This window comes from Dromiciops gliroides, chromosome 6, assembly GCF_019393635.1.
Source record: "Dromiciops gliroides isolate mDroGli1 chromosome 6, mDroGli1.pri, whole genome shotgun sequence".
Classification (NCBI taxonomy): domain Eukaryota; kingdom Metazoa; phylum Chordata; class Mammalia; order Microbiotheria; family Microbiotheriidae; genus Dromiciops; species Dromiciops gliroides.
Window position 1 is genome coordinate 146,557,597 of NC_057866.1, and position 20,351 is coordinate 146,577,947.

Consider the following 20,351-nt stretch of genomic DNA (forward strand, 5'->3'; position numbering starts at 1 on the left):
ATACACCTAAGCAATTACAGAAATGTCATTGGTAGGACGTGCCAATATAATTTTTTAAGTGACAGTACTACCTAAATTAATTTATTTATATAGTATCCTACAAAATGAACTACTATATATGTATATATATATATAGTATATATTGCACAAACACAATAAATCTGATGACCTCTGCAGTGCCTTTCAAAAAAAAAAAAAAAGAAAATGACAATTCCTGCCCTGAAGGAACCCACAATCTAAAGTTCAGTAATGGAAAGGTGTGTGTGTGTGTGGGGGGTTATTTTAAGAAGTATTTAACTTCATATATATTTAGAGATTTTTCACTTGATAGTTGCTAGTCATGATAATGACTTCAATGGTTTCAATAGATTAAATGATGCGTTGAAGGATGGATCTTTATCAGGGTAACATCTTCCTATATTGTATTTTGCAAGATGGCCACCTCTTCTTACATGTGACTTTTGTGCATATTTTCACTTCAATACTTTAAGAAGATATATTAATCAATCAGTTAAGTGGCTACTATTAGCCAGAAACTAGGCCTGGAACTATATGGAATATGCCTATTGTTTGGGGTCTTGTGGATTTTATTATTATTATTTTAATTTATAGTATCATAGTTCCAATAGGCTCTTGCAATTGTTCATTGTGTTTATCTTTCTTCATGGACTGCATCTCTTGTATTTTAGTTTGTTTTTAAGTGATGTTGTTTCTGAATGTCTCTCCCTTTCTCTTAAAATATTATGTGTATGTGTGTTTATGGTATTTCCCACCCCCTCCACAAGAAAATAATTTAAACTTCTTGAGGGTAGGGACTATTTAAAAATATATAGTACTATTTCTAGAGCCTTAAACAGTACTTGTACATAGAAAGGGTCCAATAAATATTTGTCAAATTTAATGGATTTGGGGAAGCTAGGTGGCGCAGTGGATAAAGCATCGGCCTTGGATTCAGGAGTACCTGAGTTCAAATCTGGCCTCAGACACTTGACACTTACTAGCTGTGTGACGCTGGGCAAGTCACTTAACCCCCATTGCCCCGCAAAAAAAAAAAAAAAAAATGAATGGATTGGATTCTTACACGGAAAATGTCTTGAATAACATTTCACAACCTGTTCACACCCATCATGAATCTCTCCCTTGACTTTTGGACTATCATTGAGATTATAGATATCCATGATTTATAGCCACACAGCAGAGCTAGAACCATATTTTTGTTAAAGAGATAAGGTTTTGAAGCAGCAATCATTATGAGATTATTGAAAATATAGCATACGTTCCTAAGTGCAATCCAGACCACTCTCCTCCTCTCATTCAATCCTGGACCCAGCCCATCATCCATTTATAGTGACTTCGCAAAAGAAACAAGCCAATGGACACATTTATTTGTTTACCACAGCAGTGAAGGTAGAGAGTATACGAGAGACAAAAATAGTGAATAAAATCTAAAATTGGATTATTCTATGTAACATAACAACTGTAGTTTACTTTGCTTTTCTAGCAATGAAATGGGAATAAAAACATGAAAAGTAACTAATGTGAAGAGACTTTATTCAACCATGTCCCCTCCATTGACTTTGACAATATTTAATAGAAGCACAATGTGCCTGTAATATAAAATTTTATTTTCTGAATTGTGGCTCCTGTGGAATCAGGTAGCTTTATTTCTAGTACTCAGTAATTCATGAAGACTTCAATGTGATCTGACAAATCATCGTGGCATAAGCCTCCATTATAGATCTTTTGTTTAGTCCAATAAACTTCAGTTGGTCTTGTACACTCCACTCATTAGTATCATATAAAGTCATTACTCTAAATGACTTTCATTTTCCTAATGGTATCTTTATTTGGTACTGGCAGTTGTGAGGCAAGGCAGTGTTTGCTGGTAGAAATAGCACAGGACTGGAACCATGGAATTGAAGTTTAGGGTCTGTCAATGGCATTAGCTTTATAATGAGGCGCAAGTGACAGTATGTTTTTGTGTGAAAGCAACATATCTCATTGTAGTGGTTATTTTGGTTTGTTTTGTATGTGTATGTGTTATTGTGGATGTCTTAAAATTTAGGCTTTGAGAGGCAGCTAGGTGGCACAGTGGATAAAGCACTGGATTCAGGAGAACCTGATGTCAAATCCAAACTCAGACACTTGACAGTTACTAGCTGTGTGATCTTGGGCAAGTCACCTAAACCTCATTGTCCTGCCAAAAAAATGTTATATCAAAAGTTAGGCTCTGAAAGGAGAAAAAAATTATAAAATAATAGCAATGTTATAAAAAAATGAAAGACTTGGGAATTCAATGACCAACCACAATTCCAGAGGAATTTGAAAATGCTGAAACATGCTACACACATCCTAAGAGAGACAAGAAGGACTCAGAGTACAGATTGAGAGGTTCATTCATTCATTCATTCATTCATTCATTCATTCATCTGTCTCATCTATTTATTTATTTATTTATTTATTTTTGGGCTTGGCCAATGTGGGGATTTATTTTGCTTGACTATCATACTATTAACAATTTCCTCCTTTCTTTCTCAACTGAGATGTGAGAAAGGTGGAAGAAAGTATGTAGACCTGAAAATAAAATTTAACTAGAAAAAAATATATACATGTGCGTACATGTATGTATATGTTTATATACATACACAAACACACATGAACTCAAAAAGTTTAATAAACTTTTCTATAAACTGGTTTTCCTCTTTGTCTTCCTGATAGACTCTCCATCTCTTCTATTCAATTCTGTGTTGAATCAAAAACATACTAAATGCTAGCTTTGTTCAGGCCTATCCTGGGGGCTTAAAGCATAAAGAAAAAGTTAGGGCCCTGTCTTCAAGGAGATTTTCTGCTGCCCTCTACATTGTTGCTGTTCAGTTATTTTACTCATATTTGACTCTTTGTGACTCAAATTGGGGTTTTCTTGGCAAAGATAATGGAATGGTTTGCCATTTCATTTTCCAGATTATTTTTTACAGTTGAAGAACTAAGGGTAGTAAGTAACTGAGGCCAGATTTGAACTCAGGAAAACGAGCCTTCCTAACTGCAGGCCTGACACTCTATGCACTATGGTAGGCCCTAGATTCCCCTGAATATCCTGCTATATTTTTGTGTTCCATTTGGCACCTGTATCATTCTTCTTCTTATCTTGCCTTTCCTCATCCATCTCAGGACTCCAGTGACTTTTCTTTTGTATTTGTGATTTATAAGTTTTATAAGGACTATGCAATTCCTTTACCACTTATTCCACTTTCCTAATGAAATAGAAGTGCTTTTCAGTACTATTTGACCCACCTCAGTATTGTTCCTTCACTCTCCCATTTATACAGATTTTCTGTTTCTCTCATCTTTTTCTTGCCTTTTTATTTTCAAAAGTTTCAAGAAAATGGCACATCATCTAATTGGGATATAGGAGAATCTACATGGCACAGTCAAAAGTGCAATGGATTTTGATTTAGGAGTTTGGGCTCTATCAACTAACTGTATTAACCTGGGCAAGTCACTAACTCTGAGAATCAGTTACCTCTTCTCCAAAATGGGATCTAATATGCTCCTTCACTGGGTTGCTGTGTATCAAATGCTTAACAAACACCAAATTCTTTATAATATGATATTTATGGATTTTTACATATTTAGAGTAGCAAAGGACTTAAGAGGTCATGTGCTCCAACAGTCTCACATTATAATTGAGGCAACTCAACCCAAGGGAGGTCAAATGATAACCCCAAGATCACCCTGGTAGCAAATGACAGAGGTGAAAAGCAAACTCTAATCCTCAAAATCCTAATCTCATACTCCAATGCTAGCACTTTCCTTCTCTAAGCACATCATACCAGACCACCCCCAATTCTCACCCCAATTTGAGTGAATTTTTGCTAAGAATACATACATATATATACACACCTATGAATGCATATACACATATTAAAATATATAATAAAGATACGCTAATATGTGTATATATATATATATATATATATACACACACACACACATATGTGCATATATTCGTATTATACACACAGAGCTATCCTTTGACCTCATTCTTCTTTAGCTCTCTACTGCATTTGACATTTTGTTGCTATTTTCTGTATACTCTCTCCACTCTAAGTCACTTCTAGGCCTCCTTCCTCTTTCACATTTACTATGTATCTGAGATTTCTTCTCAATCTTCTTTGCTGGTTAACTCTAACTCTAACAACTATAAAGACATATGATATATGAATATATTCATATAACATAGACATCATATATGTACATATCACACATAGAGTGTATATATCATATGTACTATGCATGAGTCCAACCATAGCGATTATGCATGTATACATATGAATATGTGTGTATGTGTGTATATGTACACATAGACACATGTGTGTGTGTGTGTGTGTGTGTGTGTGTGTGTGTGAGAGTGTGCACATAAGCAAGAGTATACATACTCAAGAGAAGAGGATCAAGGTAAGAACTTTGAGACCAAGAATGTACTGGGAACCAGTAAGGTATCACCTAAGCCATGGTTTATGCATAATTGCTATGTAGATGACTCACTTATCTATATATTTTGCTCAATTATATTAGCTTCATTCTACTTCACCAATCACCTATTATATAATTCAAGCTCATTTTCCTAGAAACTTATCAAAGACAGTATGTCCAAAACGAGTTCACTACCTTTCATTCCAAACACAACATTCTTCCAAATTCCCTTCTAGTTTTGAAAGAACACAATGTTCCCTGCTTCTAAGGTTTGTAACCTCTGACTCTTAATTTACCTTAATCCCAGAAGTCATATTGTATTATTCCTACATAGACGACATCTCTCAGATCTTACCTTTTCTTTCTCCTCATAGAACCTAGCACATTAGTTTATGCCTTTGTTACCTAGGATACTACAATGACTTTTTTTTTTTAGTGAGGCAATTGGGGTTAAGTGACTTGCCCAGGGTCACACAGCTAGTAAGTGTTAAGTGTCTGAGGTCAGATTTGAACTCAGGTAATCCTGACTCCAGGGCTGGTGCTCTATCCACTGGGCCACCTAGCTGCCCCTACAATGACTTCTTTATTGGTTTTCTTTCTTATAATTTTTGTCCAGTCCACCAGCAATGTAGCTTCTAAAGTGATTTTCATAAGGGACATATATTTTCATGATCCTTTCTAATCAATAAAACTATTATTTCTTATTAATTTTAAGATAAAATGAAAACTCAAGCTTTTGGATTCCTTTGCACCCTTAAAACATCTTATCTTTCCTGCTTCACTTTATATTACTCACCTTCATGCACTCCATAATACAGTCAAACATGCCTTCCCTCTATCCCTTAATACATGACTCTCCATCTTTTATCTTTTTTATGTATTTGTTCATTTGTTTATTTATTTGTTTATTTCCTCTAGTATTTTCCCCATTACATGTAAATTTTTTGTCATATTGATTTTGTAAAACGTTGTGTTCAAAATTTTCTTCCTCCCTCCCTCTTCACCTCTCCCTAAGGAATAAAGCAATTAAATATATGTTATACATTTGAAGTTATTCAAAACATCTTTGCATTAGTCAGGTGGTCAAAGAAAACAGACTAAATAACTTAGGGAAACTAACAAAAATTATACTTCTATCTGTATTCAGATACCATCAGTTCTTTTTCTGTTGATGGTTTGCATTTTTCTTGCATCCTTCTGATAGCATCCTGCTCATCATGTCTTTCACAATTACTGTTGCTAACTGTAGTACCCTCCATTCTATTTCTTCCCCTTGATGTTTAATCTATTTTCTGTCTTCTTTCATCCTATCCCTCCTCAAAAGAGTTTTGTTCTTACTGTCTCCTCTCCCAATCTGTCCTCCCTTCCTTTGCCTCTCCCCCCTCAACCCCTTCACCTCCCATTTTTCCTCAGGGCAAAATATATTACTATACCCACTTGAGTGTGTATGTTATTCCTTCTTTGAGCTAATTCTGATAAGAGTAAGGCTCACTTACTCTACCTCTTCTTCCACATCTTCCCCTCTACTCCATAATGTTTTTCTTATTTGTTTTATTTGAGCAATTTTACCACATTCAACCTCTCTCTTTCCTTTTCTTCCAGTGGATTCTTACCACTTAACTTTATTTTAAATATGTCATCATGGGTCATTTAGGTAACACAGTGGGCGAAGTACCAGCTCTGGACCCAGGAGGCCCTGAGCCCAAATCCAGCCCCAGACATAAGCCACCTCACCTTTCCTGCCCCACAAAAAACAAGGATGAGCAAAAAATAAATGCTTTACAGATATCATCCCTTCCTATTCAACACACCCCTGTGCCCTCTTTCTAAGTATATTCCTTTCAGCTGTCATAATACTGAGAAAGTTCTTATGATTTAGAAATATTATCTTCTCATGAAGGAATGTAAAAATTTTAACCTTTTAATATCCCTCATGATTAATTTTTCCTGATTATCTTGTTATACTTCTCTAAGGTCTTGTATTTGAAAGTGAAATTTTCAATTCAATTTGGGTCTTTTCATCAAGAATGCCTGAAAGCCCTCTTTTCCATTGAAGTCCAAATTCCTCCCTGAAAGATTATACTCAATTTTGCTGGGTAGGTGATTTTTGATAGTATTCACAGTTAATTTGTCCCCCACCCCCAAATATCATATTCCATGCCCTCAGATCCTTTAATGTAGAAGCCACTAAATCTTATGTTATCCTGACTGTGGCTCCACAGTACTTGAATTGTTTCTTTCTGGCTGCTTGCAATATTTTCTCCTTGGCCTGGGATCTCTGGAATTTGGCTATAATATTCCTGGAAGTTTTCTTTTTGGGATCTCTTTCTTGAGGTGATCAGTAGATTCTTTCAATTTCTATTTTACCTTCTGCTTCTAGAATATCAGTGCAATTTTCTCTGACAATTTCTTGTAAGATAATGTCTAAGATCTTTTTTTGTCATGATTTTCAGGTGGTCCAATGATTTTCAAATGATCTCCTGGATCTATTTTCCAGGTCAGCTGTTTTTTCAAGGAGATATTTCATATTGCCCTCTATTTTTCATTCATTTGGATTTGCTTCATTGTGTCTTGATTTCTCATAAAGTCATTAGCTCCTATTTGTTCAATCCTAGTTCTTAGGCAATAATTTTCATCAGACAGCTTTTTTATATCCTTTTCCATTTGGCCTTTCAAGCTATTGACTTTTTTCATGACCTTTCCTGTATCACTCTCATTTCTCTTTCAATTTTTTCCTCTACCTCTTACTTTTCCCTCTTCCTTCCCTCTTACTTTATCTTCAAAGTCCTTTTTGAGTGCATCCATGGCCTGAGACAAATTCATATTTTTCATTGAAGCTTTGACTTTGTTATCTTCTTTTAGGGTGTGTTTTAATTTACCTTGCCACCAAAAAAACTTGTGAAGGTCTGCTGATTTCTCTACCTGCTCATCTAGCCCACCCATTTCTTGGCTTGTAACTCCTTCTTACTGTTGAGTACTGCTGCCAGGATGCACTATTCCAAGCTACAGGGGTTCCAGGTGGTTTGGTTTAAGGAGAGGCTCTTTCTCAGATCATTTGACCTTTAAGCAACCACAGGTCAGCTTACTCTTTAACTGATAGCAGCAATTAGATTGAAATCTGATTCTCTATGGTTGAAAATTTCATGTGCCTTGCTCCTCCCCCTCTGGACCACTGCCACTCAAGTCTGTTTCCTGAGTAACACCACAGCACTCCAGGCTCTGCCCCAGCAGAGACCTCCTATTATTTCTCCCCTGCCAACCAGTGGACCACCTCAGCAGTCTGTGAGCCAAGTTTCAGAAGAAGCCACTGACACTGAAAATTTTTAGGCTCCAGAGGCACAGCCTTCCTAGCCCTGGGTGTACACTACGTGCTGAGCTCCCCTCTCACCCTGGTACAACAGATGGTCCTTGCCACCTTTTTAAGCTGTCTTTGGCTGGAAAATGATCTAACTCTGTTCTTTTGTGGATTTTGCTGCTCCAGAAGTTGTTTTATGGCATTTTTTGGAGGTATGTGGAAAGATTTGTCAGGAGCTCTAAGAATCACAGCCTTTCCTCTGCCATCTTGGCTCTGTCCTCAAAAACATGACTGTCCATCTTAATCCATGTCCATCTTAATCATCTTTGGAATGCTACCCTCTTCACCTCTCCGTCACAGAATCCCTTTCTTTCTTCAAGATACAGCTCAAGCACCACCTTCAAACTTAAGTTGTTTTTTATCATCTTCTCTCCCAATCATGTACTTAATTGATTGGCATTTCTTTTTTGTTGTCTTATTTTTCTTTACTCTCTCTGCTTGTTCATATTGTTGCATGGATAGTGTATAGAATTAATTGTTATTTGAGGTTTTTATGCCTCGGTGCGCATTGGCCTGGGGCTCTGCAAACCCCACAATAGGATATAAGCTCCTTGAGAAAATGGCTTGTTTCATTCTCTGTATTTGTATCCTTGGCCCCCAGCACAGGGTATGGAATAGAGTAGGCACTTACATAATCCTTGTTGATTAATTGGCTAAGTTAAGAATTGAAAATGTGGCTAAAAAGGGAAGCAGGATAGTTTTTACTTTGGAAATTAAAGTGTCTATTGAATCTGTGGTTGTCATCTAATTAGGTCTTTTTGGATTCATAAGTTTCAGATGTTTAAAAAAATGGTAGCATCTTTTCATTGATAGTCCGCATACCACATTTCTTCCTCTGCATCTCATCTGATCTGAAATTACTGAAAGTTATGCTTCTGCTTAACATTACCTTCTTCTTCCAAACTTGCTTTATTCTGTCATTTAAGGAATGTTTGCCATTTAATAATATAATTGCCTACTTGTTATACAGTGGGGAAGGGAACAAGAAGAGAAAGATAGGAGAGAGAGAGGAGGAGGGGAAAGGGAGGAGTGGGAGAGGGTGGAAGGAAAAGGAAGGAACAGAAAGGACAAGAAAGAATATAGAACTCCAGATGGTACAGCAGATGAATAGGACTTTGCAACATCTTCTCTACTTAGAGATCACATCATAGTTTTGTAAAAAGCTGTCATCACATTTTGCCATGATCTCTGTGGATTCTCCATTATTAGAGAGCTTAAATGAATTTCCGCACTGGTCCTACTTTAGTCTGATTAAACATTTTGTATCTCAGTGAACTTCAGAAGAGCTAATCCTTCCAGGTATTTATCAATGCACAGCCTGAATCATAGTTATCTTCTGAACTGATGTCAAATAAAAAGTACTAAACGTTTCATTACTGTCCTCACCACAACTGATGTGCATATTGTCCCATATTAATTTTATTGTTATTACTGTTTTGTCAATCTATAAACATTCATGTTTCTTGTTATTTTTCTCCCTACTCTATGCGGCATGATATGAATTTGAATAATGCAAACTACGTTTTATTACTGTATTTTTAGATAAGGATGAGAGTATGCATTTTTTATTTAGACTCAATTCTTAGATGTTCTGCAATTCCTCAAGTATTTATATTCATTGAATATTGTTCTGAGAATAGTCGAGAATATTGAATAATCATGACCTTCCACTGGGGGTACAGAATCCATCTTGATAACGGATATGCACCTGAGCATTTGTGTCTTCTTGCATTCTGCTCACCTTGATAGGCAGCATACAGAAAGCAATCAGGAAGCCATTATCTGTTCACCTAGGGGCTTCCATTTGCATTAAAGGAAAAAGAAAAAAAAAGATTAGCTAAGAATAAATAAGACATGATTTGGGAATTATTTTAATGTGTTCAACTTAACATTTTACAAGAATTAATTTACTGAGGATATCATCTAAAACACACATGCATGTATTCACACATACCTGTATGTATTCATGCATGTATACACACATGCATGTGTATTTTCAATAGTTTATCCACAGGAAATTATACTCACTTTGAAAAACTATGTGGAGGGGCAGCTAAGTGGAGCAATGGATAAAGAACCAGCGCTGGATTCAGGAGGACCTGAGTTCAAATCCAGCCCCAGACACTTGACATTTCCTAGTTGTGTGACCCTGGGCGAGTCACTTAACATTCATTGCCCTGAAAAATATATATATTTGAAAAGAACATCAGTATGGGAATAAAAATGTTTGAAATCTGAGTTCTACTCCTGGTTCTGCCTGTGATTTGCCAAATAACATGGGTAAACTCCTTAAGAATATGTCTTATCCCAAATTTTCTCCTTGGTAACAAGACTGAAAGTAGGCTACATAACACAGGTAAAGCTGGCTGTTTCCATTTCTAACAATCTATGAGTTCTACTAATGGAAAACCAAAAACACTTTCCTACTATATTTAAATGACTTCCTTTATGTACCATGAAAATATTACATTAATTTCAGTAAAATCATTGTGGACATCATACTTCTTATACAGATTACAGTTTATGCATTTAACATACCATGCATATCAATGAGATAACATATTGTTTTAATTAATAAAGGAATGTGAGAAAATCCAGGAGTAAGAAAGGGGAAATATAGTTGAGAGTTTTTGGGTAACTTTACAAAGACAAAGAAACAGTAGTGATTATTTGCATTGGTATGTATTATAGACCACCTGGACAAGAAAGGAAATAGATGAGGATTTGGGGAAACAGATCAGAAAGTTGCCACAATAGCATGTTATGGTAGTGTTTGTCACAACTGAAATGATTGAACAACAGGGAACTCACCAATATACTTAGATTTAATAAAGAAATGTAAAATGATGGAAGCAAAACCAGATAAAATATGACAAGAGTATGGCACAATCCAATTAATATTGAAAATGCTAAGACTTAAAATGGATTGATGTTGGCACAGGAAGCTAAGGACAATGCACTTTTTTAGTTTTGTTTTTATTTCTTTTTAATTATATTGGGAGAAAAAAATTAGCATCAAAGATAGAACAGAATCTTTCTTGTGGATGATAAAACAATTATAACTATCTCCCTTCTCCAATACATTCTCACCAAAATTATCAAAATAATCTTCCTTTTAAAAATTTTTTTTTAGTGAGGCAACTGGGGTTAGTTGACTTGCCCAGGGTCACACAGCTAGTAAGTGTTAAGTGTCAGAGGCCGGATTTGAACTCAGGTCCCCCTGACTCCAGGGCCGGTGCTCTATCCACTGCACCACCTAGCTGCCCCAAAATAATCTTCCCTTAACACAGGTAGTCTCATTGTATAACTCTCCTGCTCAGAAATCTCCAGTGACCCATTATTACCTCAGATTTTATTTTCCATCTTAGTACTTAAAGCTCCCTACCTTATAACCCCATTCTACTTTTCCTTTTATATTTTATGATATCTTTTATGTTTATTTTCCATTCCAGACAACTTAACTGACAAGTTCCTACATACTGTACTATATCTCCACACCCCATTCTTTTGCAAAGTGTTCCTCCATGTTTGGAATGCAACTCCTCTTCACAACATCCTCTTAAAATGCTTTGTTTCCTTCAAATCATGGCTCTTACAACCTATTTCACAATTTTTTTCCCACCACTGATAACACTCTCCCCCACAACATTACTTTCTAATCACTCATCATTTTACATATTTTAACAGCCTAGACATCTATAGAATGCAAGGTCCTTAACAACTAGGGATGTTTTGCTTTTGTCATTATTTCTCTAGCAGCTAGTACAGTGCCTAGAACAAAGACTTTCAATTAATAGATGGATAATAACTGTTGAATTAAACTAATAACAACAGCTCCCCTAATACAGCTTTAAGGGTTGTGAAATGTTTCCTATATCATTCATCATTTGCTCTTCACATAAACCCTGATAGGCATGTACTACAGATGAAGAAGCTGAGACTGAAGGATAAGAAACCAGTCAAAAAGCCAGTACATTTCAGATTCAAAGTCAGGGTTTATTGTTTTTGTTTAAAACTCAAAGTCCAGCACTCAACCATCAAGAGATGCATTTCATGACACCCACCACCTCAAACTCCTTCATGCTGTCTGAAAAGCAAGGTGATAACCCAGGCAATCCAGGCTAACCACCCATGAGTAAAGCTAATTTAGTCATGATGGAGAGTGTTTACAATCAATCATAAGCAAATGACTTTTATAACTACAGAGTAAGCTTATTCCCCAGTATGTAGCATAGTTACAAGACATGGTAAATGCTTAATGGACTGGCTGATGCTAGAAAAGCCCTATCGTTGTCTCATTTTTTTTTTCCACTACTTTAGTTTAATTGAAACTTATGGAACATTTACTGATTAAGGATGATCCTACCTCTTTGTAAAATCTGACTTCTTCCCTTTCAGGTTTAACTCTCCGACCCTATCAGTAGCTTTCTAAATTAGCATATGTATCTTCCATTGAAGTTCACCATGCTACCTTTGTGGCATCCTTAATGATACTCATTTGTGGGGAGAGCATGTGAATTTTAACATATCTGCCCTCTCTCCTCCCCCCCATTTTCAGAATTCTTTTCTTCCTGTTTCAAATCCTTTCTCTTGGTCTGTTTGCTATCTGAGTAATACATACCATCTAACAATTTGATATCACAGGATTTCTATGTGCAAATCACTGCACATCTAACAAAGTGTCAAACGGTCTTCTCTCAAAGAGCTGACATTCTCCTAGAGGGATGTAACATCTACCTATATAATAATCAGAGATGATATTTACATAATACTTGAGGTTTTCAAAGGACTTTATATACATTTGAGATTCACAGCACTACTCTGTAAAGTAGGTGCTTTTACTATCATCATTTCATACAGGAGGAAACTAAAGGTCAGTGAACTTAAGTTGCTTGCTCAAGGTCATACATAATAGTAATAAAAGCTATATTTTAACTTATTTCTTCTGCCTCCTAATTGAGGACCCTTTCCATTATACCATGTTGTCAATTATAGTTCTTTTTTTTTCTTTCTTACCTAGAATGATAATTGACTTGATAATGTTTTTGACAGTGAACTATATTAAAGTTTCATCTCATTCCATGTAATGTGAATTTTATCACACTCCCATTCTTACTTCTATTCTAGGATAGAATTGTCCTTCTTTAGTGACTATAACATCTGTCTTCATAATAAAGATGCCTTTGCCATATGCAGTCATGGATGAGAAGTACAAACAATGGCTATTTCTGGACACACAGAATTACAGATAGGTACAGGGAAAAATGAAAGAAAGAAAAAGGGAAAATGATCAGTCAATCAATCAACAAGCATTTATTAAGTGGTTACTGGGGCAGCAAGATGTCACAGTGGATAGCACCATGTCTGCAGTCAAAGACTGGAGTTCAAATCTGTCCTTTGACATTTACTACCTGTGTGATCCTGGACAAGTCATTTAACCCTGTTATTTCAGTTTCCTCATCTGTAAATTGAGCTGAAGAAGCAAATAGCAAACTCCTCTAGTATCTTTGTAAAAAAAAAAAATCCCAAAACAAAGCAAAACAGACAAGCAAACAAACAAAAAAACAGTGTTCACAGAGTTGAACATGACTGAAAAGGACTAAATAACAAAATAGCGTACTATGGGTCAGACACTATGCTTCATTCTCAGAATACAAAAAAGACAAAATATGCCCCCACCCTCAAAGACATAAATTCTAATGGGGAAGATACAGGAGCCTCAAAAAGGTATATGAAAGACACATTCAGACTGGATGGGAGCTAATCTCAGAAGGGAACACACTAGCAGCTGGGCTGAAGGGGAGCTTGGTATTGAAAAGAAATGGATATATACACAAATACATATGTGGAGGGCAGACCTACTCGCCTCATTTGTACAGCCGCCGCTGCCTTGTGGCTCCCCCGGCACTGCACGGTCTCTTCCCTGCTGCCCCTTCTGAGCCCGCGCCATCCCTCCCCGATCGCTGTCCCAGCTGCTCTCCTCCCCCTTAGTTGGTTTGGATTTTTTATTTGGGGCAGTGGGTGTGTCAGGGAGGGAAGGGGTGCCCTTCCTTCCATTGGGTCCCGGCTGCTCCTGCTCATTGTTAAATCCACGCCCCCATCACCTCATAATAAAACAAGCCAGTCGGCGTGGTTAAAAAAAAAAAAAAGAAAAAAGAAAAGAAATGGAGATGAGGAGGAAGAATAAAAACTCACACATTGATTCCTACATTCAGAATCCCTCAGGTCTGAGTCTGCTTTAAACCAATACCTAAGAGGATTGGTGTGTTTGTGTGTATAGGAATCAACCAAGGACTGCTATAAGAACTTCTTTGGAGCAGTTAGGTGGCACAGTGGATAAAGCATCAGCCCTGGATTCAGGAGGACCTGAGTTCAAATCCGGCCTCAGACACTTGACACTTACTAGCTGTGTGACCTTGGGCAAGTCACTTAACCCCAATTGCCTCACTAAAAAAAAAAGAAAAAAAAATAACTTTAACAGTGACTGATTACTATAACGATGCAGATTAAATATGTATATATATATACATATATATATATATATACATCTTTAGTCTTCATAGTTATATATATGTGTGTGTGTGTATATATATATATACACATACACGCACAAATATGGTTTAATATAAGAATGTACACATGGTTCCTAAATGGCTATGTACTTTATTTTTTTAAATTATGAATTTAAATTATATTATGAATTTAAATCAGAGGTAGCCTTTGGAGTTTTAATACAAAAATTAATCATAATAAATGTAAGATTTGTTCATAAAATTGCTTCTATGGGTAATGAGCTTTGCACATACTGCTAATGCAAAGGTAACCACATGGCCAGACAGTAAAAAAGATAGAATAAATGGATAGTGAATATTATTTACATGATAGGCAAAATAGTATACATAAAATACTACATTAGTAGTATAGTAATTATGCATTCTTCCCACTGCTCATTGATCATTTCGATAGCTGTGGTTATTATTAAAGTAATTGATTAATTACAACTGAATTATTCATTGCTGGTATTTTTCATTATAATGAAACTCCCCAGTTAGTGGAAAAGTTTTAAAATATCTCTGCATATTTCACCTCAGGAATAGCAAACTTAGGTATTGATAAGCAATTACAGTAAATTCTACTCCATTGATTTCTAATAAAAGCCCATCCTTGAAGATGACTAATCACCTATAAACAGTATATTTATCAGGAGTAGAATTAATGGAGGCATAAAGAAAACTATTGAAATATTCCCCACTTACAACTATGCCCAGAAAACAATTCTTCTTCTGTTGGGAAAGCACTTATCTCCCTCAACAAATATATTCCACTCAGTCAAAATATCACAAATGCAAGAAGACAGGCTAATTCTTCATAGTTGGAGGTACTTTTAAGTTATATTTGTTTCAGATAATAGGGTCATAAATTTAGAACTAAATTAGAACTTTTGAGGTCAGCTGTTCCAAAAAACAGAGGAAGGCATGGAAAGATGAAATGACTTGCCCAAGGCCATAAGTAGGAGAGCTGCTATTAAAAATCAGCATTAATTCTACTATGCACCAGTAAACTTTTGGCTTCCATTTGGGCATCCTAGAGAAGTAAAACTATGACTGTGTAGCTACTGAAAAAGAGAGTGTCTATGTGATAGAGTTCACAGCTCTAACTTTTTTTTCTGACAGGAGAATCATAGAGACTCTTTGAACAAATATATCAGTTTATATATTAAGAATTTTATTTTTCTCCAGATTACATGTAAAAACATTTTTAAAAATTCATTTAAAAAAATTTTATGTTCCAAATTCTCTTCCTCCCTTCCCTACCCCCTCCTCCCATCCTTTAAGAACACATGCAATAAGTTATACATGTGTAGTTATGCAAAACATTTCCACATTAGTCAGGTTGTGAAAGGAGACAGAAAAAAAAAGAAAAAAAAACCTAACAAAAATATGCTTCAATCTGTATTCAGATACCATCAGTCCTTTCTCTGGAGATGGATTACGTTTTTCATAAGTCCTTCAGAATTGTCTTGGATAATTACATTGTTGAGAATAGCCAAGTCATTCATAGCTGATCATCCTACAACATTGTTGTTACTTTTTACATTTCTTACAGCAAAATAGTGTTCCATCACATAATTTGTTCAGTCATTCCCCAATTAATGGGCGTCTCCTCATTTTCAAATTCTTTGCACAATAAATGGGCTGCCTTAAATATTTTTGTACATATATATCCTTTACCTTTTTGTTTTTTATCTCTTTCTGGATACTGACCTAATAGTGGTATTGCTAGTTCAAAGAGTATGCATGTTTTATAGTACTTTGGCCATATTTCCAAATTGCATTTCAGAATGTTTGAATCAGTTTACAATTCCACCAAAAGCACATTAATGTATCTCCTATAGCTTTTCTCATTTTTCTCTATTGTCCTACTATCAAATCTAATAGATATGAGGTAGTACCCCAGAATAGTTTTGACTTGGCTCTTTCTAATCAATAGTGAGTTAGAGCATTTTTCTTCATATAGTTATAGATAGCTTTGATTATTTCATCTGAAAACTCTTAATATCATTTGATCATTTATCAATTGTGGAACAGCTCTCATTTTAACAACTTTAACTCAGTTCTCTATGTGTTTTAGAAATGAGGCCCTTATCAGAAAAACATGCTTCATTTTTTTTCACAGTTACTATTGCTAACTGATTTTCCCTCCATCCTGCTCCCTCACTATGTCATTTACTCTATTCTCTATTGCCTTTCACTCTTTCCCTCCTCAGAGTTGTTTTACTTCTGACTGCCCCCTCCCCCAAACTGCCCTCCCTGCTATCACCCCCCCCCCCTTTCTCCCCTTCCCCTCTTACTTTCCTTCAGGGTCAGATAGATTACTATACCTGATTGAGTTTGTAGGTTACTCCCGATTTGAGCCAATTCTGATGAGAGTAAGGTTCACTCACTCCTCAGCACTTCCCCCATCTTCCCCTTCACTATATAAGCTTTTTCTTGCTTCTTTTATGTGAGATACTTTACCCCATTCTCCTCCTTTTCCCCTTCTCCAAGTGCATTCCTCACATACCTGTGCTCTCTGTCTAAATATAATCCATCCAGCTGTCCTAATAATGAGAACGTTCTTCTGAGATACAAGTATCATCTTCCAGTGTAGGAATGTAAACAGTTTAAGCTTTTAATATCCCATATAATTTCTTTTTCCTGTTTACCATTTTATGCTTCTCTAAGGTCTTGTATTTGAAAGTCAAATTTTCTATTCAGCTCAGGTCTTTTCATCAAGAATTCCTGAAAGTCCTCCCTTTCATTGAATTCCCATTTTTCCCCTGAAGGATTATACAGGGTTTTGCTGAGTGGGTGATTCTTGGTTATAATCACAGTTCTTTGGCCTCTGGAATATCATATTTCAAGTCCTCTGATCCTTTAAAATAGAAGCCGCTAAATCTTATGTTATCCTGACTGTCGCTCCACAGTACTTGAATTGTTTCTTTCTTCCTGTTTGCAATATTTTCTCCTTCACCTGGTACCTCTAGAATTTGGCTACAATATTCCTGGAAGTTTTCTTTTTAGGATCACTTTCAGGAGGTAATTAGTGGATTCTTCCAATTTCTATTTTACCACCAACTTTTAGAATTTCAGGGCAATTTTCCCTGACAATTACTTGGAAGATGATATATAGGCTCTTTTTTTGTTCATGGCTTTCAGCTAGCCCAATAATTTTCAAATTAACCCTCCTGGATCTATTTTCCAAGTCAGTTGTTTTTCCAATGGTATATTTCACATTTCTTTCTATTTTTTTCATTCTTTTGTTTTTGCATTTTTGTTTCTTGATTTTTCATATAGTCATTTACTTCAATTTGCTCAATCCTAATTTTTAAAGAGTTATTTTCTTCAGAGAGCTTTTATACATCCTTTTCAATTGTACCAAATTGGCTTTTCAAGGCATTCTTTTCATTATTCACTTTTTGTACCTCTTTTACCATTTGTCCCTGTATGTTTTTTAGGGTATTACTTTCTTCAGTATTTGTGTGTGTGTGTGTCCTTTACCAAAGCTATTGACTTTTTTTTTTTCATGATTTTCTTGAGTCACTCTCATTTCTCTTTCCATTTCTTCCTCTACCTTTCTTACTTTATTTTCAAAATCCTTTTTGAGTGCTTCTATGATCTGAGACCAATTTATATTTTCCTTGGAAGCTTTGTATATAGGAGTGTTGACCTTGTTATCTTCTTGTGAGAGTGTATTTTGATCTTATCGTAATAGAAACTTTCTAGGGTCAACATTTTTTTTCTTTTTGCTGATTTTCCCAGTCTTATTTCTTGACTTTTAAGTCTCTATTAAGGTGGTGCACTGCTTCCAGTGTGGAGGGCGCTCTGTCCTAAGCATCAGGGGATTTGTGCAGCTGTTTTCAGAGATATTTCTAGGAATTTGTAAGTTTTTAGTTTTTCCAAGGTGATATGATTTGAGGAGAGATATGTTTACTACTCTCCTGGCTTGTGTTTTGATTTGTTAGCAACCACAGGCCCGTTTTTCTGCCCTGGAAATAGGAACTGAAGCCTACTCCAGTGACTAAAATCTCTGGTGTCCTTGTGCTCCTCCCCGACCTGGGACTGTGACGCGGATCCAAGGATGGACAAAACAATAGAGTCCTGCCTCAGTGCTGGCAAAGAGATTCCTGTAATCCTGTTCTGGCTAATTGTTTGACGCCCCTCATAGTCTGTAGCCTAAGTTCAAAAGCAGTTTCTGCTGCAGCTGATTCACAAGCTCCAGGGTCCTTCACTTGGTTTTCTGGGGTTGTGGATCAGTCTGCATTGGCGTGGCCTAAGCCAGGCTGTGCTCCACTCTCACCTGAATACAACAGACCTTTCCTGCCAACCTTCAAAGTTGTTCTTGGCTGGAAAATTACTTCACACTGTCTTTTTGTGGTTTCTACTGATTCAGGATTTGTGTTATTGCATTATTTGAAAGTATTTGGAGGGGTCTTTGGGATAGCTCAAGGAAGTTACTGCCTTTCCTCCATAGTCTTGGCTCCATCCCTGAGACTGAGTGAATATATCAGGAATATAATCACTTAAATGTGAATCCTTTTCTTGTAGATAACCAGTATTCATGGTCACAAGGTATACAATTTTTTTATATAAACTACAGAACTTTAAAAAAAATTTTTAATGTTCTGTATTTCTTTTTGACTCATGCTAACCCTCTAGTTACCTGGTTGCTTGAGAAGAAGATTACTAACAGGTACATTATATTAAGCAAACAATGCTTGGAGATGTGAATTTATACAAACAGATACACTAGGGAATGTTTATATGATTTACAAAAGAGTTCACTGTGATTTTGTGTTAAATAGCAAGTTTTCTTTGTTCATTTATAATAATTCAATTTGTAAAAGTTTTATTTATATGCAACAATTTTAGAAGGTGATAACAAGTCTGATATGGCCCAAGGTCAGGAAACAGTAAATACTATAACATTGGAAATTAAATGCCCCCTAAATTAGATTCAGTGTTTGTTTATGGTATACAAAGATGAGAATTTGATTCCTGGATGAAGAGAAAAGCAGGCATGAACGAACAAGCAAAAACCCCTTATGTTATTAAGAGGGACTAATGTCAAAGTTGGTAAGAACATGTGATATTTCCAACACCCCCCTCCCCATCATCTTTGATAAGTAGTCATTCACCTTTACCTTGTACTTATCCAATGAAAGGGAATGGGAATCCATTAGAGCTTATAGTTTGAAGAGTTAGAAAAGACCTTTTAAAATCACTCTCATTTTACTGCCAAGGAAACTGAACTTGATTTCCCTTTTGGATCCCTCTTATTCTTAGGAGTTCAGAGCTTCCAGTGATAATAAGGCTGCCTAATTTCTATCTATCTATCTATCTATCTATCTATCTATCTATCTATCTATCTATCTATCTATCTATCTATCTATCGCCTAATTATCTTCCTTCTTTCTTTCTTTCATTTATTTATTGTTTATTTTGTTTATCCACAATATTTTGTCATATCACAAGGACACAAGCTCCACCAACACCCTTATTCTTTTCCTCTGCTCTTCTGCTGAAGAATTTTGCCTTCATGATGACTGGCTGCTTGGGGAGTTTCCCTTTTCATAGGACTTTGTAGTACCCCAACCACACAACATCAATGACAGGAGCAAGCCTTTCCTTGCTTTTGGCAGCATTAATCCTGGTCTGCTCACTGACCAGTGTCCACAGCTTATCAAGGTTGATGGTTGGGCAGTAGCTTTGCTTCTTCTTCAAGTGGTAATGCCTCATACCCACTTTCCTGAAGTAATCCGGATGATATTTGTCGAAGTTGATGAGGTGATAGTGCAACCCTCCTGCATTTCCGTGACCTCCGGGGTGCTTCCGGTGCATGCCTATAACCGGGTGGTGTGGCTGACTTGCCCACGGAGCTTCCGGGGCTTCCTTAGTCGGGAAGGCAGGTCGCACGCCGCTGCATATTTTGTCATACTTTGACAGACAGGTTAGTATGACTTTAAAAATAAGTCACATTCATA

General features: G+C 36.2%; 1 pseudogene; it reads right to left on the reverse strand.

The window, feature by feature from the left end:
- Positions 1–19,830: 19,830 nt before the first annotated feature.
- LOC122732111 lies at positions 19,831–20,303 on the reverse strand (annotated as a pseudogene).
- Positions 20,304–20,351: the final 48 nt, after the last annotated feature.